We start from the raw sequence: 26,551 nt of genomic DNA on the forward strand, positions 1-26,551 counted from the left end.
TAAACTTATTGAACCACATTTGTTTTTCAGATTTGATCAGATTTCACAAGACTTTAGGAAGCTATATCCAGAGGCAGACTTTTTGAAGACTGTGCTACAGTTGCAGACCTAATTCTTGCCAGTGCTCAGCGAGGTGCATTCCTGGGTGACATGACAAAAGGTAAGCTTTTTCTAATAATATGTCAATCTATAAAACAATATGCAACTGTATTTGACACACATCAACTGGTAAATACAATGGTACAGTAACACTTAACTAGTTGCTTATTAGCTTGTATATTGGCTGTTAATTAGTACTTATGAAGCACAAACTGATGCCTTATTCTGCATGAGCATATTCTACATCCCTGAATCTGACCCCATACCTAAACTTAACCTGCAGTAGTTGAATGAGGGTGGGAATTAATTTGCATTATTTAAAGGAATGAAGAAATCTTCATATGAAAGTGTTTCAGTTTGTTTTGATTATAAAATATGGTTCACAGTTTGCATATTATTCCTATGGTTTAGATGCTAAAGGGGAAAGTGCTTTCAAAGTCCTGCCCACTCTGGATAAACCACGGAATCCCGGAGGCCATTCATTGATGTACAACCTGTAAGTTTTGTTTTACGTTTTCTGCTCTAATAAGGGTGTGTGTATATATATATAAACACAGTGGTGGCCAAAATTATTATAACAGTTGTATTTTCACCAGCTAAAAAATGATTTTAAGTCAGTGTTTTTTATCTTTTGCTGTAGTGTGTCAGTGAGAAATATCAGTTTACATTGGCACAACAGCCAATCCTCCACACAGAGATCTGATCTCATCATCATCCAGTCTGTCTGGAATGACATGAAGAAACAGAACAAACTGAGACAGACTAAATCCAGAAGAACTGTGACAACGTCCCCAAGATGCTTCAAGAGACCTACCTGCAAAGCTACCTGAAAAACTATGTGCAAGTGCACCTAGTGTAGGGCAAAAGCTGCTTTAAACACAAAAAGGATGGTCAAACCAAATGTTGATTTAATTTAGTTAATCAAGGTTAATTGATTAAGAACATTTATTTATGACATTATTTTTGACAGAGTCATTTTATGACATTTTTAGACAAGTGCTTAAAACTTTTAACAGTACTGTAGCTTTGCAGTTAGGTCTCTTGGAGCATCTTGGAGACGCTGTCACAGTTCTTCTGGATGATGATGAGATCAGATCCTCTGTGGAGCACAGAACAAAAATGTCACTGGATTATCACAATTAATGGTAAAATGAATGGAAATGTAAAGCAATATTTCCTACTGACACACTACAGCAATAGATAGAAATCACTGACTTAAAACCTTATTTAGCTGGTGAAAATACTAGTGTTCTAATAATTTTGACCACAACTGCATGAAAAGTTGAGAAGTAAAATGAGCATTTATTTCATGCCTCTGTGTTTATGTTCATAAAATACACTTAACTCAAAATGTAATGTTGCAAGACTAAATGTCGTATAATTAACAGGTGGGGACCAACATGGTGGATTTGAGCCTTGGGATGAGACAACAACATTTCTAGACCTTCGCCATTGTTCCAGGCCATGCCATTGAAGCGGACTTGTTGCCTGGGAATTTCTCCAGCTTGCAGTATATCATATTGATGGACATAAGTCTTCATGTGTGAAGTTTTTTTTTTGGCCACTTGTAACATGTTTTAAATTGTAAGAATTGTCTGGTGGACTCTTTGTTTGGCTTAGTTTTAATGGCACAATGTTTGGAATGATTCTAATGTGGTAATAATTCATTTTTGAGTGTTCTGCTGCTGCAATGTTGACATAAAGAATATGAATATAGTGTGCCTAGTTTACAGTTTTGTGTTTAAAAGAAACTGATCTACTAAAAACGGTATTTGTGTCTTTAAGGGTTGGACAAAATGTGTGACAGCTGCACCTATTTGAAAACTGTATTAAAAAGAAATATGAAAACTCATTAAAATGACATTTACATATTCATTTTTTGTGTTGTGTAACTGTATTACAGAAAAACAATAATAATTTTACATTCTTTTGTGATTTATATATTATTATTGGTAAATATAAAGGTAGCAAGGCAATTAGACAATAAATAACCCAATATTTTGGTAGTTTTTAACCCAGCAACACAGTTAATCTGACCCACTGGTTGGGTCAAATAAACAACCCGGCATTTTGGGTCAAATGATTTAACCCAGCACTTGGGTCAAAACAACCCAACGCGTGTTCTGTCCCATAGTTACCCAGCAGCTGGGTTATGGTTGGGTTATTTTTTAACCCAGCACTTTTTAGAGTGTACAAAAATAACATGCTAATAAAAATAATATTAGTAATAGTAATACTAATGATAATGATAATAATATTAAGACAAATACGAAAAAAAGACTATTAGTTAATAGAAGGAATGTAGGCCTATTTTACTGTGTGACGATAAATTATTTCCAAATGAAACTACGTGAATGATTCACTCTTCAATTATTTGTCTATTAATTAGACTAAATAAAATACAATATATGTCAAATTTAAGCTTTAAACTGCATTCCAGTAAAAAACCCGGTCATAGAACCTTTACAGTATCATTTACATTCAGAATGTTATGTAACGAGATCAAAATGAAGGAAAAAATAACGAATATAAACGAATAATACAAATATTACGGAAAAAAAGAAGGTCAGTCAATGGACAAGATTGTGGGATACATGAAATGTTTCTTGCAGGGCTATTTAATTTAAAGTAGGCCAACATGTAATACATGTAAACACTTGTGAAAGCTGTCTACATTGCGCACAGACAGCATTAGCATATACAGCATCGCCTGTATAATTATTTAATATTGTATTAATTTCTATAACAATTAATATAATAATTTCTTAACTCAAAATAAAATATCTCAAATAATTCTGGGTTACTAATGTCACGCAGGTTTGTTTATTCATTAAACTCGTGGCCACGAGAAATGCATGTTGAGCAAAAATACATTTCACGAAAATAATATAAAATTACAAAACAAAGAAAACAAATGGAATGAGGGATAAGCTTTAAAGTTCACATAAAAGCCAAATATTAAGCGGCATCCTTCATGTTTTCTTTATTCAGCAAATACTTTACAGTTTTGAATTATGTTCAGCTTCTGTTTTTATGACCATAAATGACAGTTTTTTTCCGAACACCGGTCTCAAAAGTAGAAGCGAAAGTCTTGTTTCCACCAGCGCGGCATTTTTTTATTCACCGTAATTGATGGATGTCTAAAACAAAAATAAGGAGAATCCTAAAACATATAAATATACATTTCTTAAAATAATAACATCTGAACTTCGTACACAACAATACGGCAACGACTTTACAACAGGACACATTATTTTATTTTAGCTTGTACACCAATGGATTTCAGATGTCGGGATATTTCAGACCGCATCTCCACAGCATAATCACTCTAATATTAAACATACGGGTCAGGAGGCGGGTCGGGTACAATATTTTATTTTTTTATTCGGCGGTCCGAGTTGCGGGCGGGTTAGTTGAAAACGTCGGTCGGGCTCGGGTTGTTTATCCACTGACCCGCGCATCACTGGTGTCAGGGCCGTGGACACTAATGTTTTGAAAAAAGTGGAGCGAGGGAGGAAAGCTTTCCCTTTCTCCCTGGCATGCATTTGAATGCTGAATTCGAAATGCAACTGAATGCAGTCGGAATCCGCCCCCAGCACCCCCAAGTCTCCAAATGTTGATTACAACAAGGCAACAGACAGCATTCAACACCCCACCCCACCCCCACTCTGCCATTCATAAACATTTCGCTCTTTATACTGCATGCCGCTTAACTCTGATGCCTCATTAACGGCTACTTTTCAGAAAACTGAAAAAAAAGAAGAAAAAAAAACACTTCCCTTTGGTTTCCCAGAACAGACTTAAGCCTAGTTCCAGGCTTAACGAACTTCTTCGAAATGGAAAGAACTACTTTTCCACTTTAAAAAAAAAAGAAAAAGAAAAAAGGTGGGGAAAAATTGCATAACTCACTGGAGCACTTTTGATACTTAACAACTGTATTCGTTGTCAGTCATATAGGCTTTATTGTTTTGAAAAGTGAGCCTTCTGTTTATTTGTCTAAATTATTTTCTATATTAGGATATAATACTAGGCTATAGTATTTACATGGACATTAGGCCAAATCTACATGGGTTTCTTCCCTTTCACTTCAATTAGTTTTTAAGAAAAAAAAAACTGCATGGGCAGTGCGCCATCTTAATGTACAGCATCAAAAATGTAAGAACAAATCTAAAGACAATAATAATAATAATAATAATAATAATAATAATAATAATAATAATAAAAATTAATTATTAACACTCCTAAAAGTACAGTACAGTGTTCAGATACACTTAAGTAAGGTGACCTAACCCTAGTTGATACTTTATTTCAACTTTTCAATTATTTCATTAATTTACAAATAAACAAATGCCTTTCCGATATGATATAAGTGAAAAGGGAGACGATTTCGAAAATGATTTCACCAAAAGGCAGACGCGAACTCGGGTCTCCCGCGTCAAAAACGATATGTTACTCGTATTATCACTAACGCCACTGAAAATGTTGCACAATAGTCGTCTTTTGTAATATTTGTAAATATGGCCTATTTGCATTGTGTAAAATCATTAAATAAAAGGCACCAGACTAAAGAAAATGGCATATAGGCCTACTAAAGTATTTTTTTCTGTTTTTACATTTTTACATTTATTTTGCTCCCGACGCCCATGCTTGATGATGAAGTATAGTCTATAGGATATAACAAAGTGCTTTTCCAGTCCCGATTCGACGAGGTTTTATTCCGCATCCACCCGCTCCCGCTATATTAACTATATTATTTGCCCGCTGCCTGCTTATAATAAATTTCTAAGCACCAAAATCGCAAAAACAAATCAAAATAATAATAATAATAAATAAATAAATAAATTAATTTTTAGCTCTATAAAAACTGTAGTTTATATTTATCCTCTCCATTTCTATTTGTCTCTACTCAAATTAATTGTCAGTGTCTAAAATTGTGTATCTTAGAAAAAGAAAAAGACGAACTACCTCTTAAACATGCATATCTTAATTTGATGTTGCTTTAAAACGCTGAAATATATAATGTATTTTATTCTGAAGGTGAAAGTTGTCGAGTTATTCAACTGCCCGCGGCGCCGTCAGGATCACTTTTTTCCCCCTTTAATAAAGTGGATACAGCTTACAAACCTCGTTCAAGAGTACGGGATTGCTCAAAACTATGCTATTTTACATATTTCTGTTATTTGTGTACAGTCACAATGAAAAAACAGATGTGTATGCTATTTGTAAAAAAAAAAAAAAAAATGGAAACGAGATGCTAGTTTAAGGGCGCATCACAGAAATTGCCTACAATTCTGCATATAGGCTTGCTACTTATTAATTTTATTTTATTTCGTTTTGTTAAATTATTATTCATTAAGAAAATTATATTTCGCATATGGGCATTTTTATTTATTTTACATACAGCTTTTTTGGGGTTTTCTCTGTGCATAAGATCTGCGCGTGATGTTCTGATGTTTCTGCTGCTTTTTGCTTTATACAATTAACCCCTCAAAACGTTATTAATGTGTCACAGCCACGTTTCAATTTAAATTTAAATGTAATTTAACACAATCTGGTCGTTAATAGGCTAATAACTAAACGCGTCGGTTGTCGTTTGAAAAAAAAAAAACTGAAATTAACATTTCTATTTTCAATGCAGTCTAATAAAAGTTCATCAGGAAAAAAAGAAAATAAAATAATAATAAAACTGCTCCTGCTTATGAATACATTTTTGCTTGATGATGAAGTATCTAAATAGTCTATACACTATACAAAGTGCTTTTCCAGTCCCGCTTCCACGAGGTTTTATTCCGCATCCACCCGCTCCGCGCTATATTAACTATATTATTCACCCGCTGCCCGCTTAGAATAAATTTCTAAGCACCAAAATCGCAAAAATACTGTAGTTTATATTTATCCTTCCCATTTCTATTTGTCTCTACTCAAATTAATTGTCAGTGTATCTAAAATTGTGTATCTTAGAAAAAGAAAAAAGACGAACTACCTCTTAAACATGCATATCTTAATTTGATGTTGCTTTAAAACGCTGAAATATATAATGTATTTTATTGTGAAGGTGAAAGTTGTCGAGTTATTTAACTGCCCGCGGCGCCGTCAGGATCACTTGATTTTTTTCCCCTTAATAAAGTGGATACAGCTTACAATACTCGTTCAAGAGTACGGCATTGCTCAAAACTATGTTATTTTACATATTTCTGTTATTTGTGTACAATCACAATTAAAAAAAAAAAAAAACAGATGTGTAGGCTACTTGTAAAAAAAATAAAAATAATGGAAACAAGATGCTGGTTTAAGGGCGCATCACAGAAATTGCCTAAAATTCTGCATACAGGCTTGCTACTTATTAATTTGTTAAATTATTATTCATTCAGAAAAGAAAAACATATATTTCTTATATGGGCCTATTTTATTTATTATTATATATAGGTTTATTGGGTTTTTCTCTGTGCATAAGCTCTGCGCGTGAGGTTCTGATGTTTATGCTGCTTCTTGCTTGTGTATAATTAATCCCTGAAAACGAATTTAGCGGTTTACGTCAGTTGTCGGTTGGAAAAATAAAATAACTGAAATTAACATTTCTATTTCCGATGCAGTTTAATAAATGTTCGTCAAGAAAACAAAGAAAGAAAACAAAATAACAATACAACTGCACCTGCTTATGAATAGGCTATCTTTTTGCTATTGGTTGGAACCATAATTTCAGGAAAGAGGAATCATTGAACTATTGTACTGGTATTAGTGACCAACGCCCCCTAGAGCTGGCCATGGTGTTTGGCTACAGAATGTTGTTCCTTGCGCCACCTGGTGGATATTATATGAAGTGCAACAACGTTGTAAAAAAATCTAAAAAAGCCGCTGCGGTAGGACGCGTGCCCACGCGTGCCGAATTGCAGGCTGCCGCGTGAAAATAGACGCATTTTTAATGGCCAGATCTGTACACCGGTGGACACTCACATTGGACTTATCAACACACTGGGATTCTTGGACTGTTTTTAGGGTATGGACAAATGAACTGTATTCTTTTAACAGCGTTTACCTCGTTTTATCGTGTTGTTTTAAAGTCTTTTATGTGAACCTTGTAAATAAACCAAATCTATTTAAACCAATCTTCTTTTATGTCTCATTCTTTTAACCACTAGTCATCTCTCACAGTTAAATCTGACCCCATTTTAGTCTTGTAACTCGGCTGATAAGGCCGATTGTTACACTTGGATGGGAGACCGCCTGGGATTACCAGGTGCTGTAAGCTTTTGCCTTTTCTTCACTATTTATATAATATGCTGGCTTTTACGGAGGCTGATCTTTAAATAGCCCACTTTTTGGAGCAGCCCTCGCTTACGGCCATACCGCGCTGAGAGCGCCCGATCTCGTCTGATCTCGGAAGCTAAGCAGCGTCGGGCCTGCTTAGTACTTGGATGGGAGACCGCCTGGGAATACCAGGTGCTGTAAGCTTTTGCCTTTTCTTCACTATTTATATAATATGCTGGCTTTTAGAAAGACGTGTTTTACCGCTCTATTTATTACAATCATTTAAATGTATTATAGAGTTTTAAGTGTTTTACATGTTTTTTAGGCCATTTTATTACTCTTAACATTTTAAGTGAGTGTGTGTCTTTAAAAAATGGATGGTTGGCCTGCCATGTGACTAGACACATGACAGGAAGCAGGAAGTACAACTGTATAAGAGAGCAGCATGACAAACAAAGGACAGTCACCAAACTGTTGGATTGAGGAGTTGCTAATTTTAGAGCTCACCTTTCCATTCACCACCTGCAAACTTTGGATTACACTTTCTGTGGATTGTATATACACCGGTGGACACTCACATTGGACTTATCAACACACTGGGATTCTTGGACTGTTTTTAGGGTATGGACAAATGAACTGTATTCTTTTAACAGCGTTTACCTCGTTTTATCGTGTTGTTTTAAAGTCTTTTATGTGAACCTTGTAAATAAACCAAATCTATTTAAACCAATCTTCTTTTATGTCTCATTCTTTTAACCACTAGTCATCTCTCACAGTTAAATCTGATCCCATTTTAGTCTTGTAACTCGGCTGATAAGGCCGATTGTTACACTTGGATGGGAGACCGCCTGGGAATACCAGGTGCTGTAAGCTTTTGCCTTTTCTTCACTATTTATATAATATGCTGGCTTTTACGGAGGCTGATCTTTAAATAGCCCACTTTTTGGAGCAGCCCTCGCTTACGGCCATACCGCGCTGAGAGCGCCCGATCTCGTCTGATCTCGGAAGCTAAGCAGCGTCGGGCCTGCTTAGTACTTGGATGGGAGACCGCCTGGGAATACCAGGTGCTGTAAGCTTTTGCCTTTTCTTCACTATTTATATAATATGCTGGCTTTTACGGAGGCTGATCTTTAAATAGCCCACTTTTTGGAGCAGCCCTCGCTTACGGCCATACCGCGCTGAGAGCGCCCGATCTCGTCTGATCTCGGAAGCTAAGCAGCGTCGGGCCTGCTTAGTACTTGGATGGGAGACCGCCTGGGAATACCAGGTGCTGTAAGCTTTTGCCTTTTCTTCACTATTTATATAATATGCTGGCTTTTAGAAAGACGTGTTTTACCGCTCTATTTATTACAATCATTTAAATGTATTATAGAGTTTTAAGTGTTTTACATGTTTTTTAGGCCATTTTATTACTCTTAACATTTTAAGTGAGTGTGTGTCTTTAAAAAATGGATGGTTGGCCTGCCATGTGACTAGACACATGACAGGAAGCAGGAAGTACAACTGTATAAGAGAGCAGCATGACAAACAAAGGACAGTCACCAAACTGTTGGATTGAGGAGTTGCTAATTTTAGAGCTCACCTTTCCATTCACCACCTGCAAACTGTGGATTACACTTTCTGTGGATTGTATATACACCGGTGGACACTCACATTGGACTTATCAACACACTGGGATTCTTGGACTGTTTTTAGGGTATGGACAAATGAACTGTATTCTTTTAACAGCGTTTACCTCGTTTTATCGTGTTGTTTTAAAGTCTTTTATGTGAACCTTGTAAATAAACCAAATCTATTTAAACCAATCTTCTTTTATGTCTCATTCTTTTAACCACTAGTCATCTCTCACAGTTAAATCTGACCCCATTTTAGTCTTGTAACTCGGCTGATAAGGCCGATTGTTACACTTGGATGGGAGACCGCCTGGGAATACCAGGTGCTGTAAGCTTTTGCCTTTTCTTCACTATTTATATAATATGCTGGCTTTTACGGAGGCTGATCTTTAAATAGCCCACTTTTTGGAGCAGCCCTCGCTTACGGCCATACCGCGCTGAGAGCGCCCGATCTCGTCTGATCTCGGAAGCTAAGCAGCGTCGGGCCTGCTTAGTACTTGGATGGGAGACCGCCTGGGAATACCAGGTGCTGTAAGCTTTTGCCTTTTCTTCACTATTTATATAATATGCTGGCTTTTACGGAGGCTGATCTTTAAATAGCCCACTTTTTGGAGCAGCCCTCGCTTACGGCCATACCGCGCTGAGAGCGCCCGATCTCGTCTGATCTCGGAAGCTAAGCAGCGTCGGGCCTGCTTAGTACTTGGATGGGAGACCGCCTGGGAATACCAGGTGCTGTAAGCTTTTGCCTTTTCTTCACTATTTATATAATATGCTGGCTTTTAGAAAGACGTGTTTTACCGCTCTATTTATTACAATCATTTAAATGTATTATAGAGTTTTAAGTGTTTTACATGTTTTTTAGGCCATTTTATTACTCTTAACATTTTAAGTGAGTGTGTGTCTTTAAAAAATGGATGGTTGGCCTGCCATGTGACTAGACACATGACAGGAAGCAGGAAGTACAACTGTATAAGAGAGCAGCATGACAAACAAAGGACAGTCACCAAACTGTTGGATTGAGGAGTTGCTAATTTTAGAGCTCACCTTTCCATTCACCACCTGCAAACTTTGGATTACACTTTCTGTGGATTGTATATACACCGGTGGACACTCACATTGGACTTATCAACACACTGGGATTCTTGGACTGTTTTTAGGGTATGGACAAATGAACTGTATTCTTTTAACAGCGTTTACCTCGTTTTATCGTGTTGTTTTAAAGTCTTTTATGTGAACCTTGTAAATAAACCAAATCTATTTAAACCAATCTTCTTTTATGTCTCATTCTTTTAACCACTAGTCATCTCTCACAGTTAAATCTGACCCCATTTTAGTCTTGTAACTCGGCTGATAAGGCCGATTGTTACACTTGGATGGGAGACCGCCTGGGATTACCAGGTGCTGTAAGCTTTTGCCTTTTCTTCACTATTTATATAATATGCTGGCTTTTACGGAGGCTGATCTTTAAATAGCCCACTTTTTGGAGCAGCCCTCGCTTACGGCCATACCGCGCTGAGAGCGCCCGATCTCGTCTGATCTCGGAAGCTAAGCAGCGTCGGGCCTGCTTAGTACTTGGATGGGAGACCGCCTGGGAATACCAGGTGCTGTAAGCTTTTGCCTTTTCTTCACTATTTATATAATATGCTGGCTTTTAGAAAGACGTGTTTTACCGCTCTATTTATTACAATCATTTAAATGTATTATAGAGTTTTAAGTGTTTTACATGTTTTTTAGGCCATTTTATTACTCTTAACATTTTAAGTGAGTGTGTGTCTTTAAAAAATGGATGGTTGGCCTGCCATGTGACTAGACACATGACAGGAAGCAGGAAGTACAACTGTATAAGAGAGCAGCATGACAAACAAAGGACAGTCACCAAACTGTTGGATTGAGGAGTTGCTAATTTTAGAGCTCACCTTTCCATTCACCACCTGCAAACTTTGGATTACACTTTCTGTGGATTGTATATACACCGGTGGACACTCACATTGGACTTATCAACACACTGGGATTCTTGGACTGTTTTTAGGGTATGGACAAATGAACTGTATTCTTTTAACAGCGTTTACCTCGTTTTATCGTGTTGTTTTAAAGTCTTTTATGTGAACCTTGTAAATAAACCAAATCTATTTAAACCAATCTTCTTTTATGTCTCATTCTTTTAACCACTAGTCATCTCTCACAGTTAAATCTGATCCCATTTTAGTCTTGTAACTCGGCTGATAAGGCCGATTGTTACACTTGGATGGGAGACCGCCTGGGAATACCAGGTGCTGTAAGCTTTTGCCTTTTCTTCACTATTTATATAATATGCTGGCTTTTACGGAGGCTGATCTTTAAATAGCCCACTTTTTGGAGCAGCCCTCGCTTACGGCCATACCGCGCTGAGAGCGCCCGATCTCGTCTGATCTCGGAAGCTAAGCAGCGTCGGGCCTGCTTAGTACTTGGATGGGAGACCGCCTGGGAATACCAGGTGCTGTAAGCTTTTGCCTTTTCTTCACTATTTATATAATATGCTGGCTTTTACGGAGGCTGATCTTTAAATAGCCCACTTTTTGGAGCAGCCCTCGCTTACGGCCATACCGCGCTGAGAGCGCCCGATCTCGTCTGATCTCGGAAGCTAAGCAGCGTCGGGCCTGCTTAGTACTTGGATGGGAGACCGCCTGGGAATACCAGGTGCTGTAAGCTTTTGCCTTTTCTTCACTATTTATATAATATGCTGGCTTTTAGAAAGACGTGTTTTACCGCTCTATTTATTACAATCATTTAAATGTATTATAGAGTTTTAAGTGTTTTACATGTTTTTTAGGCCATTTTATTACTCTTAACATTTTAAGTGAGTGTGTGTCTTTAAAAAATGGATGGTTGGCCTGCCATGTGACTAGACACATGACAGGAAGCAGGAAGTACAACTGTATAAGAGAGCAGCATGACAAACAAAGGACAGTCACCAAACTGTTGGATTGAGGAGTTGCTAATTTTAGAGCTCACCTTTCCATTCACCACCTGCAAACTTTGGATTACACTTTCTGTGGATTGTATATACACCGGTGGACACTCACATTGGACTTATCAACACACTGGGATTCTTGGACTGTTTTTAGGGTATGGACAAATGAACTGTATTCTTTTAACAGCGTTTACCTCGTTTTATCGTGTTGTTTTAAAGTCTTTTATGTGAACCTTGTAAATAAACCAAATCTATTTAAACCAATCTTCTTTTATGTCTCATTCTTTTAACCACTAGTCATCTCTCACAGTTAAATCTGATCCCATTTTAGTCTTGTAACTCGGCTGATAAGGCCGATTGTTACACTTGGATGGGAGACCGCCTGGGAATACCAGGTGCTGTAAGCTTTTGCCTTTTCTTCACTATTTATATAATATGCTGGCTTTTACGGAGGCTGATCTTTAAATAGCCCACTTTTTGGAGCAGCCCTCGCTTACGGCCATACCGCGCTGAGAGCGCCCGATCTCGTCTGATCTCGGAAGCTAAGCAGCGTCGGGCCTGCTTAGTACTTGGATGGGAGACCGCCTGGGAATACCAGGTGCTGTAAGCTTTTGCCTTTTCTTCACTATTTATATAATATGCTGGCTTTTAGAAAGACGTGTTTTACCGCTCTATTTATTACAATCATTTAAATGTATTATAGAGTTTTAAGTGTTTTACATGTTTTTTAGGCCATTTTATTACTCTTAACATTTTAAGTGAGTGTGTGTCTTTAAAAAATGGATGGTTGGCCTGCCATGTGACTAGACACATGACAGGAAGCAGGAAGTACAACTGTATAAGAGAGCAGCATGACAAACAAAGGACAGTCACCAAACTGTTGGATTGAGGAGTTGCTAATTTTAGAGCTCACCTTTCCATTCACCACCTGCAAACTTTGGATTACACTTTCTGTGGATTGTATATACACCGGTGGACACTCACATTGGACTTATCAACACACTGGGATTCTTGGACTGTTTTTAGGGTATGGACAAATGAACTGTATTCTTTTAACAGCGTTTACCTCGTTTTATCGTGTTGTTTTAAAGTCTTTTATGTGAACCTTGTAAATAAACCAAATCTATTTAAACCAATCTTCTTTTATGTCTCATTCTTTTAACCACTAGTCATCTCTCACAGTTAAATCTGACCCCATTTTAGTCTTGTAACTCGGCTGATAAGGCCGATTGTTACACTTGGATGGGAGACCGCCTGGGATTACCAGGTGCTGTAAGCTTTTGCCTTTTCTTCACTATTTATATAATATGCTGGCTTTTACGGAGGCTGATCTTTAAATAGCCCACTTTTTGGAGCAGCCCTCGCTTACGGCCATACCGCGCTGAGAGCGCCCGATCTCGTCTGATCTCGGAAGCTAAGCAGCGTCGGGCCTGCTTAGTACTTGGATGGGAGACCGCCTGGGAATACCAGGTGCTGTAAGCTTTTGCCTTTTCTTCACTATTTATATAATATGCTGGCTTTTAGAAAGACGTGTTTTACCGCTCTATTTATTACAATCATTTAAATGTATTATAGAGTTTTAAGTGTTTTACATGTTTTTTAGGCCATTTTATTACTCTTAACATTTTAAGTGAGTGTGTGTCTTTAAAAAATGGATGGTTGGCCTGCCATGTGACTAGACACATGACAGGAAGCAGGAAGTACAACTGTATAAGAGAGCAGCATGACAAACAAAGGACAGTCACCAAACTGTTGGATTGAGGAGTTGCTAATTTTAGAGCTCACCTTTCCATTCACCACCTGCAAACTTTGGATTACACTTTCTGTGGATTGTATATACACCGGTGGACACTCACATTGGACTTATCAACACACTGGGATTCTTGGACTGTTTTTAGGGTATGGACAAATGAACTGTATTCTTTTAACAGCGTTTACCTCGTTTTATCGTGTTGTTTTAAAGTCTTTTATGTGAACCTTGTAAATAAACCAAATCTATTTAAACCAATCTTCTTTTATGTCTCATTCTTTTAACCACTAGTCATCTCTCACAGTTAAATCTGATCCCATTTTAGTCTTGTAACTCGGCTGATAAGGCCGATTGTTACACTTGGATGGGAGACCGCCTGGGAATACCAGGTGCTGTAAGCTTTTGCCTTTTCTTCACTATTTATATAATATGCTGGCTTTTACGGAGGCTGATCTTTAAATAGCCCACTTTTTGGAGCAGCCCTCGCTTACGGCCATACCGCGCTGAGAGCGCCCGATCTCGTCTGATCTCGGAAGCTAAGCAGCGTCGGGCCTGCTTAGTACTTGGATGGGAGACCGCCTGGGAATACCAGGTGCTGTAAGCTTTTGCCTTTTCTTCACTATTTATATAATATGCTGGCTTTTACGGAGGCTGATCTTTAAATAGCCCACTTTTTGGAGCAGCCCTCGCTTACGGCCATACCGCGCTGAGAGCGCCCGATCTCGTCTGATCTCGGAAGCTAAGCAGCGTCGGGCCTGCTTAGTACTTGGATGGGAGACCGCCTGGGAATACCAGGTGCTGTAAGCTTTTGCCTTTTCTTCACTATTTATATAATATGCTGGCTTTTAGAAAGACGTGTTTTACCGCTCTATTTATTACAATCATTTAAATGTATTATAGAGTTTTAAGTGTTTTACATGTTTTTTAGGCCATTTTATTACTCTTAACATTTTAAGTGAGTGTGTGTCTTTAAAAAATGGATGGTTGGCCTGCCATGTGACTAGACACATGACAGGAAGCAGGAAGTACAACTGTATAAGAGAGCAGCATGACAAACAAAGGACAGTCACCAAACTGTTGGATTGAGGAGTTGCTAATTTTAGAGCTCACCTTTCCATTCACCACCTGCAAACTTTGGATTACACTTTCTGTGGATTGTATATACACCGGTGGACACTCACATTGGACTTATCAACACACTGGGATTCTTGGACTGTTTTTAGGGTATGGACAAATGAACTGTATTCTTTTAACAGCGTTTACCTCGTTTTATCGTGTTGTTTTAAAGTCTTTTATGTGAACCTTGTAAATAAACCAAATCTATTTAAACCAATCTTCTTTTATGTCTCATTCTTTTAACCACTAGTCATCTCTCACAGTTAAATCTGATCCCATTTTAGTCTTGTAACTCGGCTGATAAGGCCGATTGTTACACTTGGATGGGAGACCGCCTGGGAATACCAGGTGCTGTAAGCTTTTGCCTTTTCTTCACTATTTATATAATATGCTGGCTTTTACGGAGGCTGATCTTTAAATAGCCCACTTTTTGGAGCAGCCCTCGCTTACGGCCATACCGCGCTGAGAGCGCCCGATCTCGTCTGATCTCGGAAGCTAAGCAGCGTCGGGCCTGCTTAGTACTTGGATGGGAGACCGCCTGGGAATACCAGGTGCTGTAAGCTTTTGCCTTTTCTTCACTATTTATATAATATGCTGGCTTTTAGAAAGACGTGTTTTACCGCTCTATTTATTACAATCATTTAAATGTATTATAGAGTTTTAAGTGTTTTACATGTTTTTTAGGCCATTTTATTACTCTTAACATTTTAAGTGAGTGTGTGTCTTTAAAAAATGGATGGTTGGCCTGCCATGTGACTAGACACATGACAGGAAGCAGGAAGTACAACTGTATAAGAGAGCAGCATGACAAACAAAGGACAGTCACCAAACTGTTGGATTGAGGAGTTGCTAATTTTAGAGCTCACCTTTCCATTCACCACCTGCAAACTTTGGATTACACTTTCTGTGGATTGTATATACACCGGTGGACACTCACATTGGACTTATCAACACACTGGGATTCTTGGACTGTTTTTAGGGTATGGACAAATGAACTGTATTCTTTTAACAGCGTTTACCTCGTTTTATCGTGTTGTTTTAAAGTCTTTTATGTGAACCTTGTAAATAAACCAAATCTATTTAAACCAATCTTCTTTTATGTCTCATTCTTTTAACCACTAGTCATCTCTCACAGTTAAATCTGACCCCATTTTAGTCTTGTAACTCGGCTGATAAGGCCGATTGTTACACTTGGATGGGAGACCGCCTGGGATTACCAGGTGCTGTAAGCTTTTGCCTTTTCTTCACTATTTATATAATATGCTGGCTTTTACGGAGGCTGATCTTTAAATAGCCCACTTTTTGGAGCAGCCCTCGCTTACGGCCATACCGCGCTGAGAGCGCCCGATCTCGTCTGATCTCGGAAGCTAAGCAGCGTCGGGCCTGCTTAGTACTTGGATGGGAGACCGCCTGGGAATACCAGGTGCTGTAAGCTTTTGCCTTTTCTTCACTATTTATATAATATGCTGGCTTTTAGAAAGACGTGTTTTACCGCTCTATTTATTACAATCATTTAAATGTATTATAGAGTTTTAAGTGTTTTACATGTTTTTTAGGCCATTTTATTACTCTTAACATTTTAAGTGAGTGTGTGTCTTTAAAAAATGGATGGTTGGCCTGCCATGTGACTAGACACATGACAGGAAGCAGGAAGTACAACTGTATAAGAGAGCAGCATGACAAACAAAGGACAGTCACCAAACTGTTGGATTGAGGAGTTGCTAATTTTAGAGCTCACCTTTCCATTCACCACCTGCAAACTTTGGATTACACTTTCTGTGGATTGTATATACACCGGTGGACACTCACATTGGACTTATCAACACACTGGGATTCTTGGACTGTTTTTAGGGTATGGACAAATGAACTGTATTCTTTTAACAGCGTTTACCTCGTTTTATCGTGTTGTTTTAAAGTCTTTTATGTGAACCTTGTAAATAAACCAAATCTATTTAAACCAATCTTCTTTTATGTCTCATTCTTTTAACCACTAGTCATCTCTCACAGTTAAATCTGATCCCATTTTAGTCTTGTAACTCGGCTGATAAGGCCGATTGTTACACTTGGATGGGAGACCGCCTGGGAATACCAGGTGCTGTAAGCTTTTGCCTTTTCTTCACTATTTATATAATATGCTGGCTTTTACGGAGGCTGATCTTTAAATAGCCCACTTTTTGGAGCAGCCCTCGCTTACGGCCATACCGCGCTGAGAGCGCCCGATCTCGTCTGATCTCGGAAGCTAAGCAGCGTCGGGCCTGCTTAGTACTTGGATGGGAGACCGCCTGGGAATACCAGGTGCTGTAAGCTTTTGCCTTTTCTTCACTATTTATATAATATGCTGGCTTTTACGGAGGCTGATCTTTAAATAGCCCACTTTTTGGAGCAGCCCTCGCTTACGGCCATACCGCGCTGAGAGCGCCCGATCTCGTCTGATCTCGGAAGCTAAGCAGTGTCGGGCCTGCTTAGTACTTGGATGGGAGACCGCCTGGGAATACCAGGTGCTGTAAGCTTTTGCCTTTTCTTCACTATTTATATAATATGCTGGCTTTTACGGAGGCTGATCTTTAAATAGCCCACTTTTTGGAGCAGCCCTCGCTTACGGCCATACCGCGCTGAGAGCGCCCGATCTCGTCTGATCTCGGAAGCTAAGCAGCGTCGGGCCTGCTTAGTACTTGGATGGGAGACCGCCTGGGAATACCAGGTGCTGTAAGCTTTTGCCTTTTCTTCACTATTTATATAATATGCTGGCTTTTAGAAAGACGTGTTTTACCGCTCTATTTATTACAATCATTTAAATGTATTATAGAGTTTTAAGTGTTTTACATGTTTTTTAGGCCATTTTATTACTCTTAACATTTTAAGTGAGTGTGTGTCTTTAAAAAATGGATGGTTGGCCTGCCATGTGACTAGACACATGACAGGAAGCAGGAAGTACAACTGTATAAGAGAGCAGCATGACAAACAAAGGACAGTCACCAAACTGTTGGATTGAGGAGTTGCTAATTTTAGAGCTCACCTTTCCATTCACCACCTGCAAACTTTGGATTACACTTTCTGTGGATTGTATATACACCGGTGGACACTCACATTGGACTTATCAACACACTGGGATTCTTGGACTGTTTTTAGGGTATGGACAAATGAACTGTATTCTTTTAACAGCGTTTACCTCGTTTTATCGTGTTGTTTTAAAGTCTTTTATGTGAACCTTGTAAATAAACCAAATCTATTTAAACCAATCTTCTTTTATGTCTCATTCTTTTAACCACTAGTCATCTCTCACAGTTAAATCTGATCCCATTTTAGTCTTGTAACTCGGCTGATAAGGCCGATTGTTACACTTGGATGGGAGACCGCCTGGGAATACCAGGTGCTGTAAGCTTTTGCCTTTTCTTCACTATTTATATAATATGCTGGCTTTTACGGAGGCTGATCTTTAAATAGCCCACTTTTTGGAGCAGCCCTCGCTTACGGCCATACCGCGCTGAGAGCGCCCGATCTCGTCTGATCTCGGAAGCTAAGCAGCGTCGGGCCTGCTTAGTACTTGGATGGGAGACCGCCTGGGAATACCAGGTGCTGTAAGCTTTTGCCTTTTCTTCACTATTTATATAATATGCTGGCTTTTACGGAGGCTGATCTTTAAATAGCCCACTTTTTGGAGCAGCCCTCGCTTACGGCCATACCGCGCTGAGAGCGCCCGATCTCGTCTGATCTCGGAAGCTAAGCAGCGTCGGGCCTGCTTAGTACTTGGATGGGAGACCGCCTGGGAATACCAGGTGCTGTAAGCTTTTGCCTTTTCTTCACTATTTATATAATATGCTGGCTTTTAGAAAGACGTGTTTTACCGCTCTATTTATTACAATCATTTAAATGTATTATAGAGTTTTAAGTGTTTTACATGTTTTTTAGGCCATTTTATTACTCTTAACATTTTAAGTGAGTGTGTGTCTTTAAAAAATGGATGGTTGGCCTGCCATGTGACTAGACACATGACAGGAAGCAGGAAGTACAACTGTATAAGAGAGCAGCATGACAAACAAAGGACAGTCACCAAACTGTTGGATTGAGGAGTTGCTAATTTTAGAGCTCACCTTTCCATTCACCACCTGCAAACTTTGGATTACACTTTCTGTGGATTGTATATACACCGGTGGACACTCACATTGGACTTATCAACACACTGGGATTCTTGGACTGTTTTTAGGGTATGGACAAATGAACTGTATTCTTTTAACAGCGTTTACCTCGTTTTATCGTGTTGTTTTAAAGTCTTTTATGTGAACCTTGTAAATAAACCAAATCTATTTAAACCAATCTTCTTTTATGTCTCATTCTTTTAACCACTAGTCATCTCTCACAGTTAAATCTGATCCCATTTTAGTCTTGTAACTCGGCTGATAAGGCCGATTGTTACACTTGGATGGGAGACCGCCTGGGAATACCAGGTGCTGTAAGCTTTTGCCTTTTCTTCACTATTTATATAATATGCTGGCTTTTACGGAGGCTGATCTTTAAATAGCCCACTTTTTGGAGCAGCCCTCGCTTACGGCCATACCGCGCTGAGAGCGCCCGATCTCGTCTGATCTCGGAAGCTAAGCAGCGTCGGGCCTGCTTAGTACTTGGATGGGAGACCGCCTGGGAATACCAGGTGCTGTAAGCTTTTGCCTTTTCTTCACTATTTATATAATATGCTGGCTTTTAGAAAGACGTGTTTTACCGCTCTATTTATTACAATCATTTAAATGTATTATAGAGTTTTAAGTGTTTTACATGTTTTTTAGGCCATTTTATTACTCTTAACATTTTAAGTGAGTGTGTGTCTTTAAAAAATGGATGGTTGGCCTGCCATGTGACTAGACACATGACAGGAAGCAGGAAGTACAACTGTATAAGAGAGCAGCATGACAAACAAAGGACAGTCACCAAACTGTTGGATTGAGGAGTTGCTAATTTTAGAGCTCACCTTTCCATTCACCACCTGCAAACTTTGGATTACACTTTCTGTGGATTGTATATACACCGGTGGACACTCACATTGGACTTATCAACACACTGGGATTCTTGGACTGTTTTTAGGGTATGGACAAATGAACTGTATTCTTTTAACAGCGTTTACCTCGTTTTATCGTGTTGTTTTAAAGTCTTTTATGTGAACCTTGTAAATAAACCAAATCTATTTAAACCAATCTTCTTTTATGTCTCATTCTTTTAACCACTAGTCATCTCTCACAGTTAAATCTGATCCCATTTTAGTCTTGTAACTCGGCTGATAAGGCCGATTGTTACACTTGGATGGGAGACCGCCTGGGAATACCAGGTGCTGTAAGCTTTTGCCTTTTCTTCACTATTTATATAATATGCTGGCTTTTACGGAGGCTGATCTTTAAATAGCCCACTTTTTGGAGCAGCCCTCGCTTACGGCCATACCGCGCTGAGAGCGCCCGATCTCGTCTGATCTCGGAAGCTAAGCAGCGTCGGGCCTGCTTAGTACTTGGATGGGAGACCGCCTGGGAATACCAGGTGCTGTAAGCTTTTGCCTTTTCTTCACTATTTATATAATATGCTGGCTTTTAGAAAGACGTGTTTTACCGCTCTATTTATTACAATCATTTAAATGTATTATAGAGTTTTAAGTGTTTTACATGTTTTTTAGGCCATTTTATTACTCTTAACATTTTAAGTGAGTGTGTGTCTTTAAAAAATGGATGGTTGGCCTGCCATGTGACTAGACACATGACAGGAAGCAGGAAGTACAACTGTATAAGAGAGCAGCATGACAAACAAAGGACAGTCACCAAACTGTTGGATTGAGGAGTTGCTAATTTTAGAGCTCACCTTTCCATTCACCACCTGCAAACTTTGGATTACACTTTCTGTGGATTGTATATACACCGGTGGACACTCACATTGGACTTATCAACACACTGGGATTCTTGGACTGTTTTTAGGGTATGGACAAATGAACTGTATTCTTTTAACAGCGTTTACCTCGTTTTATCGTGTTGTTTTAAAGTCTTTTATGTGAACCTTGTAAATAAACCAAATCTATTTAAACCAATCTTCTTTTATGTCTCATTCTTTTAACCACTAGTCATCTCTCACAGTTAAATCTGATCCCATTTTAGTCTTGTAACTCGGCTGATAAGGCCGATTGTTACACTTGGATGGGAGACCGCCTGGGAATACCAGGTGCTGTAAGCTTTTGCCTTTTCTTCACTATTTATATAATATGCTGGCTTTTACGGAGGCTGATCTTTAAATAGCCCACTTTTTGGAGCAGCCCTCGCTTACGGCCATACCGCGCTGAGAGCGCCCGATCTCGTCTGATCTCGGAAGCTAAGCAGCGTCGGGCCTGCTTAGTACTTGGATGGGAGACCGCCTGGGAATACCAGGTGCTGTAAGCTTTTGCCTTTTCTTCACTATTTATATAATATGCTGGCTTTTACGGAGGCTGATCTTTAAATAGCCCACTTTTTGGAGCAGCCCTCGCTTACGGCCATACCGCGCTGAGAGCGCCCGATCTCGTCTGATCTCGGAAGCTAAGCAGCGTCGGGCCTGCTTAGTACTTGGATGGGAGACCGCCTGGGAATACCAGGTGCTGTAAGCTTTTGCCTTTTCTTCACTATTTATATAATATGCTGGCTTTTACGGAGGCTGATCTTTAAATAGCCCACTTTTTGGAGCAGCCCTCGCTTACGGCCATACCGCGCTGAGAGCGCCCGATCTCGTCTGATCTCGGAAGCTAAGCAGCGTCGGGCCTGCTTAGTACTTGGATGGGAGACCGCCTGGGAATACCAGGTGCTGTAAGCTTTTGCCTTTTCTTCACTATTTATATAATATGCTGGCTTTTAGAAAGACGTGTTTTACCGCTCTATTTATTACAATCATTTAAATGTATTATAGAGTTTTAAGTGTTTTACATGTTTTTTAGGCCATTTTATTACTCTTAACATTTTAAGTGAGTGTGTGTCTTTAAAAAATGGATGGTTGGCCTGCCATGTGACTAGACACATGACAGGAAGCAGGAAGTACAACTGTATAAGAGAGCAGCATGACAAACAAAGGACAGTCACCAAACTGTTGGATTGAGGAGTTGCTAATTTTAGAGCTCACCTTTCCATTCACCACCTGCAAACTTTGGATTACACTTTCTGTGGATTGTATATACACCGGTGGACACTCACATTGGACTTATCAACACACTGGGATTCTTGGACTGTTTTTAGGGTATGGACAAATGAACTGTATTCTTTTAACAGCGTTTACCTCGTTTTATCGTGTTGTTTTAAAGTCTTTTATGTGAACCTTGTAAATAAACCAAATCTATTTAAACCAATCTTCTTTTATGTCTCATTCTTTTAACCACTAGTCATCTCTCACAGTTAAATCTGATCCCATTTTAGTCTTGTAACTCGGCTGATAAGGCCGATTGTTACACTTGGATGGGAGACCGCCTGGGAATACCAGGTGCTGTAAGCTTTTGCCTTTTCTTCACTATTTATATAATATGCTGGCTTTTACGGAGGCTGATCTTTAAATAGCCCACTTTTTGGAGCAGCCCTCGCTTACGGCCATACCGCGCTGAGAGCGCCCGATCTCGTCTGATCTCGGAAGCTAAGCAGCGTCGGGCCTGCTTAGTACTTGGATGGGAGACCGCCTGGGAATACCAGGTGCTGTAAGCTTTTGCCTTTTCTTCACTATTTATATAATATGCTGGCTTTTAGAAAGACGTGTTTTACCGCTCTATTTATTACAATCATTTAAATGTATTATAGAGTTTTAAGTGTTTTACATGTTTTTTAGGCCATTTTATTACTCTTAACATTTTAAGTGAGTGTGTGTCTTTAAAAAATGGATGGTTGGCCTGCCATGTGACTAGACACATGACAGGAAGCAGGAAGTACAACTGTATAAGAGAGCAGCATGACAAACAAAGGACAGTCACCAAACTGTTGGATTGAGGAGTTGCTAATTTTAGAGCTCACCTTTCCATTCACCACCTGCAAACTTTGGATTACACTTTCTGTGGATTGTATATACACCGGTGGACACTCACATTGGACTTATCAACACACTGGGATTCTTGGACTGTTTTTAGGGTATGGACAAATGAACTGTATTCTTTTAACAGCGTTTACCTCGTTTTATCGTGTTGTTTTAAAGTCTTTTATGTGAACCTTGTAAATAAACCAAATCTATTTAAACCAATCTTCTTTTATGTCTCATTCTTTTAACCACTAGTCATCTCTCACAGTTAAATCTGATCCCATTTTAGTCTTGTAACTCGGCTGATAAGGCCGATTGTTACACTTGGATGGGAGACCGCCTGGGAATACCAGGTGCTGTAAGCTTTTGCCTTTTCTTCACTATTTATATAATATGCTGGCTTTTACGGAGGCTGATCTTTAAATAGCCCACTTTTTGGAGCAGCCCTCGCTTACGGCCATACCGCGCTGAGAGCGCCCGATCTCGTCTGATCTCGGAAGCTAAGCAGCGTCGGGCCTGCTTAGTACTTGGATGGGAGACCGCCTGGGAATACCAGGTGCTGTAAGCTTTTGCCTTTTCTTCACTATTTATATAATATGCTGGCTTTTAGAAAGACGTGTTTTACCGCTCTATTTATTACAATCATTTAAATGTATTATAGAGTTTTAAGTGTTTTACATGTTTTTTAGGCCATTTTATTACTCTTAACATTTTAAGTGAGTGTGTGTCTTTAAAAAATGGATGGTTGGCCTGCCATGTGACTAGACACATGACAGGAAGCAGGAAGTACAACTGTATAAGAGAGCAGCATGACAAACAAAGGACAGTCACCAAACTGTTGGATTGAGGAGTTGCTAATTTTAGAGCTCACCTTTCCATTCACCACCTGCAAACTTTGGATTACACTTTCTGTGGATTGTATATACACCGGTGGACACTCACATTGGACTTATCAACACACTGGGATTCTTGGACTGTTTTTAGGGTATGGACAAATGAACTGTATTCTTTTAACAGCGTTTACCTCGTTTTATCGTGTTGTTTTAAAGTCTTTTATGTGAACCTTGTAAATAAACCAAATCTATTTAAACCAATCTTCTTTTATGTCTCATTCTTTTAACCACTAGTCATCTCTCACAGTTAAATCTGATCCCATTTTAGTCTTGTAACTCGGCTGATAAGGCCGATTGTTACACTTGGATGGGAGACCGCCTGGGAATACCAGGTGCTGTAAGCTTTTGCCTTTTCTTCACTATTTATATAATATGCTGGCTTTTACGGAGGCTGATCTTTAAATAGCCCACTTTTTGGAGCAGCCCTTGCTTACGGCCATACCGCGCTGAGAGCGCCCGATCTCGTCTGATCTCGGAAGCTAAGCAGCGTCGGGCCTGCTTAGTACTTGGATGGGAGACCGCCTGGGAATACCAGGTGCTGTAAGCTTTTGCCTTTTCTTCACTATTTATATAATATGCTGGCTTTTACGGAGGCTGATCTTTAAATAGCCCACTTTTTGGAGCAGCCCTCGCTTACGGCCATACCGCGCTGAGAGCGCCCGATCTCGTCTGATCTCGGAAGCTAAGCAGCGTCGGGCCTGCTTAGTACTTGGATGGGAGACCGCCTGGGAATACCAGGTGCTGTAAGCTTTTGCCTTTTCTTCACTATTTATATAATATGCTGGCTTTTAGAAAGACGTGTTTTACCGCTCTATTTATTACAATCATTTAAATGTATTATAGAGTTTTAAGTGTTTTACATGTTTTTTAGGCCATTTTATTACTCTTAACATTTTAAGTGAGTGTGTGTCTTTAAAAAATGGATGGTTGGCCTGCCATGTGACTAGACACATGACAGGAAGCAGGAAGTACAACTGTATAAGAGAGCAGCATGACAAACAAAGGACAGTCACCAAACTGTTGGATTGAGGAGTTGCTAATTTTAGAGCTCACCTTTCCATTCACCACCTGCAAACTTTGGATTACACTTTCTGTGGATTGTATATACACCGGTGGACACTCACATTGGACTTATCAACACACTGGGATTCTTGGACTGTTTTTAGGGTATGGACAAATGAACTGTATTCTTTTAACAGCGTTTACCTCGTTTTATCGTGTTGTTTTAAAGTCTTTTATGTGAACCTTGTAAATAAACCAAATCTATTTAAACCAATCTTCTTTTATGTCTCATTCTTTTAACCACTAGTCATCTCTCACAGTTAAATCTGATCCCATTTTAGTCTTGTAACTCGGCTGATAAGGCCGATTGTTACACTTGGATGGGAGACCGCCTGGGAATACCAGGTGCTGTAAGCTTTTGCCTTTTCTTCACTATTTATATAATATGCTGGCTTTTACGGAGGCTGATCTTTAAATAGCCCACTTTTTGGAGCAGCCCTCGCTTACGGCCATACCGCGCTGAGAGCGCCCGATCTCGTCTGATCTCGGAAGCTAAGCAACGTCGGGCCTGCTTAGTACTTGGATGGGAGACCGCCTGGGAATACCAGGTGCTGTAAGCTTTTGCCTTTTCTTCACTATTTATATAATATGCTGGCTTTTAGAAAGACGTGTTTTACCGCTCTATTTATTACAATCATTTAAATGTATTATAGAGTTTTAAGTGTTTTACATGTTTTTTAGGCCATTTTATTACTCTTAACATTTTAAGTGAGTGTGTGTCTTTAAAAAATGGATGGTTGGCCTGCCATGTGACTAGACACATGACAGGAAGCAGGAAGTACAACTGTATAAGAGAGCAGCATGACAAACAAAGGACAGTCACCAAACTGTTGGATTGAGGAGTTGCTAATTTTAGAGCTCACCTTTCCATTCACCACCTGCAAACTTTGGATTACACTTTCTGTGGATTGTATATACACCGGTGGACACTCACATTGGACTTATCAACACACTGGGATTCTTGGACTGTTTTTAGGGTATGGACAAATGAACTGTATTCTTTTAACAGCGTTTACCTCGTTTTATCGTGTTGTTTTAAAGTCTTTTATGTGAACCTTGTAAATAAACCAAATCTATTTAAACCAATCTTCTTTTATGTCTCATTCTTTTAACCACTAGTCATCTCTCACAGTTAAATCTGATCCCATTTTAGTCTTGTAACTCGGCTGATAAGGCCGATTGTTACACTTGGATGGGAGACCGCCTGGGAATACCAGGTGCTGTAAGCTTTTGCCTTTTCTTCACTATTTATATAATATGCTGGCTTTTACGGAGGCTGATCTTTAAATAGCCCACTTTTTGGAGCAGCCCTCGCTTACGGCCATACCGCGCTGAGAGCGCCCGATCTCGTCTGATCTCGGAAGCTAAGCAGCGTCGGGCCTGCTTAGTACTTGGATGGGAGACCGCCTGGGAATACCAGGTGCTGTAAGCTTTTGCCTTTTCTTCACTATTTATATAATATGCTGGCTTTTAGAAAGACGTGTTTTACCGCTCTATTTATTACAATCATTTAAATGTATTATAGAGTTTTAAGTGTTTTACATGTTTTTTAGGCCATTTTATTACTCTTAACATTTTAAGTGAGTGTGTGTCTTTAAAAAATGGATGGTTGGCCTGCCATGTGACTAGACACATGACAGGAAGCAGGAAGTACAACTGTATAAGAGAGCAGCATGACAAACAAAGGACAGTCACCAAACTGTTGGATTGAGGAGTTGCTAATTTTAGAGCTCACCTTTCCATTCACCACCTGCAAACTTTGGATTACACTTTCTGTGGATTGTATATACACCGGTGGACACTCACATTGGACTTATCAACACACTGGGATTCT

The 26,551-nt window shown here is 39.3% G+C and overlaps 30 non-coding genes across 30 annotated transcripts; all 30 read left to right on the plus strand.

Annotated features, from left to right (window-relative positions):
- Positions 1-7,432: 7,432 nt before the first annotated feature.
- On the plus strand, positions 7,433-7,551 carry LOC141302865 (5S ribosomal RNA). Its single transcript, XR_012342851.1, has one exon. It is a non-coding gene; the product is annotated as a 5S ribosomal RNA (ribosomal RNA).
- Positions 7,552-8,304: 753 nt separating this feature from the next.
- On the plus strand, positions 8,305-8,423 carry LOC141302867 (5S ribosomal RNA). Its single transcript, XR_012342853.1, has one exon. It is a non-coding gene; the product is annotated as a 5S ribosomal RNA (ribosomal RNA).
- An 84-nt stretch (positions 8,424-8,507) lies between these two features.
- LOC141302868 (5S ribosomal RNA) lies at positions 8,508-8,626 on the plus strand. The gene has a single exon (XR_012342854.1). It is a non-coding gene; the product is annotated as a 5S ribosomal RNA (ribosomal RNA).
- A 753-nt stretch (positions 8,627-9,379) lies between these two features.
- LOC141302869 (5S ribosomal RNA) lies at positions 9,380-9,498 on the plus strand. Its single transcript, XR_012342855.1, has one exon. It is a non-coding gene; the product is annotated as a 5S ribosomal RNA (ribosomal RNA).
- Positions 9,499-9,582: 84 nt separating this feature from the next.
- Positions 9,583-9,701, plus strand: LOC141302871 (5S ribosomal RNA). Its single transcript, XR_012342856.1, has one exon. It is a non-coding gene; the product is annotated as a 5S ribosomal RNA (ribosomal RNA).
- Positions 9,702-10,454: 753 nt separating this feature from the next.
- On the plus strand, positions 10,455-10,573 carry LOC141302872 (5S ribosomal RNA). Its single transcript, XR_012342857.1, has one exon. It is a non-coding gene; the product is annotated as a 5S ribosomal RNA (ribosomal RNA).
- A 753-nt stretch (positions 10,574-11,326) lies between these two features.
- Positions 11,327-11,445, plus strand: LOC141302873 (5S ribosomal RNA). The gene has a single exon (XR_012342858.1). It is a non-coding gene; the product is annotated as a 5S ribosomal RNA (ribosomal RNA).
- An 84-nt stretch (positions 11,446-11,529) lies between these two features.
- LOC141302874 (5S ribosomal RNA) lies at positions 11,530-11,648 on the plus strand. Its single transcript, XR_012342859.1, has one exon. It is a non-coding gene; the product is annotated as a 5S ribosomal RNA (ribosomal RNA).
- A 753-nt stretch (positions 11,649-12,401) lies between these two features.
- LOC141302875 (5S ribosomal RNA) lies at positions 12,402-12,520 on the plus strand. Its single transcript, XR_012342860.1, has one exon. It is a non-coding gene; the product is annotated as a 5S ribosomal RNA (ribosomal RNA).
- Positions 12,521-13,273: 753 nt separating this feature from the next.
- On the plus strand, positions 13,274-13,392 carry LOC141302876 (5S ribosomal RNA). The gene has a single exon (XR_012342862.1). It is a non-coding gene; the product is annotated as a 5S ribosomal RNA (ribosomal RNA).
- Positions 13,393-14,145: 753 nt separating this feature from the next.
- On the plus strand, positions 14,146-14,264 carry LOC141302877 (5S ribosomal RNA). The gene has a single exon (XR_012342863.1). It is a non-coding gene; the product is annotated as a 5S ribosomal RNA (ribosomal RNA).
- Positions 14,265-14,348: 84 nt separating this feature from the next.
- LOC141302879 (5S ribosomal RNA) lies at positions 14,349-14,467 on the plus strand. Its single transcript, XR_012342865.1, has one exon. It is a non-coding gene; the product is annotated as a 5S ribosomal RNA (ribosomal RNA).
- Positions 14,468-15,220: 753 nt separating this feature from the next.
- On the plus strand, positions 15,221-15,339 carry LOC141302880 (5S ribosomal RNA). The gene has a single exon (XR_012342866.1). It is a non-coding gene; the product is annotated as a 5S ribosomal RNA (ribosomal RNA).
- A 753-nt stretch (positions 15,340-16,092) lies between these two features.
- On the plus strand, positions 16,093-16,211 carry LOC141302882 (5S ribosomal RNA). Its single transcript, XR_012342867.1, has one exon. It is a non-coding gene; the product is annotated as a 5S ribosomal RNA (ribosomal RNA).
- Positions 16,212-16,964: 753 nt separating this feature from the next.
- Positions 16,965-17,083, plus strand: LOC141302883 (5S ribosomal RNA). Its single transcript, XR_012342868.1, has one exon. It is a non-coding gene; the product is annotated as a 5S ribosomal RNA (ribosomal RNA).
- An 84-nt stretch (positions 17,084-17,167) lies between these two features.
- Positions 17,168-17,286, plus strand: LOC141303163 (5S ribosomal RNA). Its single transcript, XR_012343146.1, has one exon. It is a non-coding gene; the product is annotated as a 5S ribosomal RNA (ribosomal RNA).
- An 84-nt stretch (positions 17,287-17,370) lies between these two features.
- LOC141302884 (5S ribosomal RNA) lies at positions 17,371-17,489 on the plus strand. Its single transcript, XR_012342869.1, has one exon. It is a non-coding gene; the product is annotated as a 5S ribosomal RNA (ribosomal RNA).
- A 753-nt stretch (positions 17,490-18,242) lies between these two features.
- LOC141302885 (5S ribosomal RNA) lies at positions 18,243-18,361 on the plus strand. Its single transcript, XR_012342870.1, has one exon. It is a non-coding gene; the product is annotated as a 5S ribosomal RNA (ribosomal RNA).
- Positions 18,362-18,445: 84 nt separating this feature from the next.
- Positions 18,446-18,564, plus strand: LOC141302886 (5S ribosomal RNA). Its single transcript, XR_012342871.1, has one exon. It is a non-coding gene; the product is annotated as a 5S ribosomal RNA (ribosomal RNA).
- A 753-nt stretch (positions 18,565-19,317) lies between these two features.
- On the plus strand, positions 19,318-19,436 carry LOC141302887 (5S ribosomal RNA). Its single transcript, XR_012342873.1, has one exon. It is a non-coding gene; the product is annotated as a 5S ribosomal RNA (ribosomal RNA).
- A 753-nt stretch (positions 19,437-20,189) lies between these two features.
- On the plus strand, positions 20,190-20,308 carry LOC141302888 (5S ribosomal RNA). The gene has a single exon (XR_012342874.1). It is a non-coding gene; the product is annotated as a 5S ribosomal RNA (ribosomal RNA).
- A 753-nt stretch (positions 20,309-21,061) lies between these two features.
- Positions 21,062-21,180, plus strand: LOC141302889 (5S ribosomal RNA). The gene has a single exon (XR_012342875.1). It is a non-coding gene; the product is annotated as a 5S ribosomal RNA (ribosomal RNA).
- Positions 21,181-21,264: 84 nt separating this feature from the next.
- Positions 21,265-21,383, plus strand: LOC141302891 (5S ribosomal RNA). The gene has a single exon (XR_012342877.1). It is a non-coding gene; the product is annotated as a 5S ribosomal RNA (ribosomal RNA).
- An 84-nt stretch (positions 21,384-21,467) lies between these two features.
- LOC141302894 (5S ribosomal RNA) lies at positions 21,468-21,586 on the plus strand. Its single transcript, XR_012342878.1, has one exon. It is a non-coding gene; the product is annotated as a 5S ribosomal RNA (ribosomal RNA).
- Positions 21,587-22,339: 753 nt separating this feature from the next.
- LOC141302895 (5S ribosomal RNA) lies at positions 22,340-22,458 on the plus strand. The gene has a single exon (XR_012342879.1). It is a non-coding gene; the product is annotated as a 5S ribosomal RNA (ribosomal RNA).
- A 753-nt stretch (positions 22,459-23,211) lies between these two features.
- On the plus strand, positions 23,212-23,330 carry LOC141302896 (5S ribosomal RNA). The gene has a single exon (XR_012342880.1). It is a non-coding gene; the product is annotated as a 5S ribosomal RNA (ribosomal RNA).
- A 753-nt stretch (positions 23,331-24,083) lies between these two features.
- On the plus strand, positions 24,084-24,202 carry LOC141302897 (5S ribosomal RNA). Its single transcript, XR_012342881.1, has one exon. It is a non-coding gene; the product is annotated as a 5S ribosomal RNA (ribosomal RNA).
- Positions 24,203-24,286: 84 nt separating this feature from the next.
- LOC141302898 (5S ribosomal RNA) lies at positions 24,287-24,405 on the plus strand. The gene has a single exon (XR_012342882.1). It is a non-coding gene; the product is annotated as a 5S ribosomal RNA (ribosomal RNA).
- Positions 24,406-25,158: 753 nt separating this feature from the next.
- LOC141303375 (5S ribosomal RNA) lies at positions 25,159-25,277 on the plus strand. Its single transcript, XR_012343357.1, has one exon. It is a non-coding gene; the product is annotated as a 5S ribosomal RNA (ribosomal RNA).
- A 753-nt stretch (positions 25,278-26,030) lies between these two features.
- Positions 26,031-26,149, plus strand: LOC141302899 (5S ribosomal RNA). The gene has a single exon (XR_012342884.1). It is a non-coding gene; the product is annotated as a 5S ribosomal RNA (ribosomal RNA).
- Positions 26,150-26,551: the final 402 nt, after the last annotated feature.

The sequence above is a fragment of the Garra rufa genome, unplaced genomic scaffold (genome assembly GCF_049309525.1).
Source record: "Garra rufa unplaced genomic scaffold, GarRuf1.0 hap1_unplaced_001, whole genome shotgun sequence".
Lineage (NCBI taxonomy): Eukaryota > Metazoa > Chordata > Actinopteri > Cypriniformes > Cyprinidae > Garra > Garra rufa.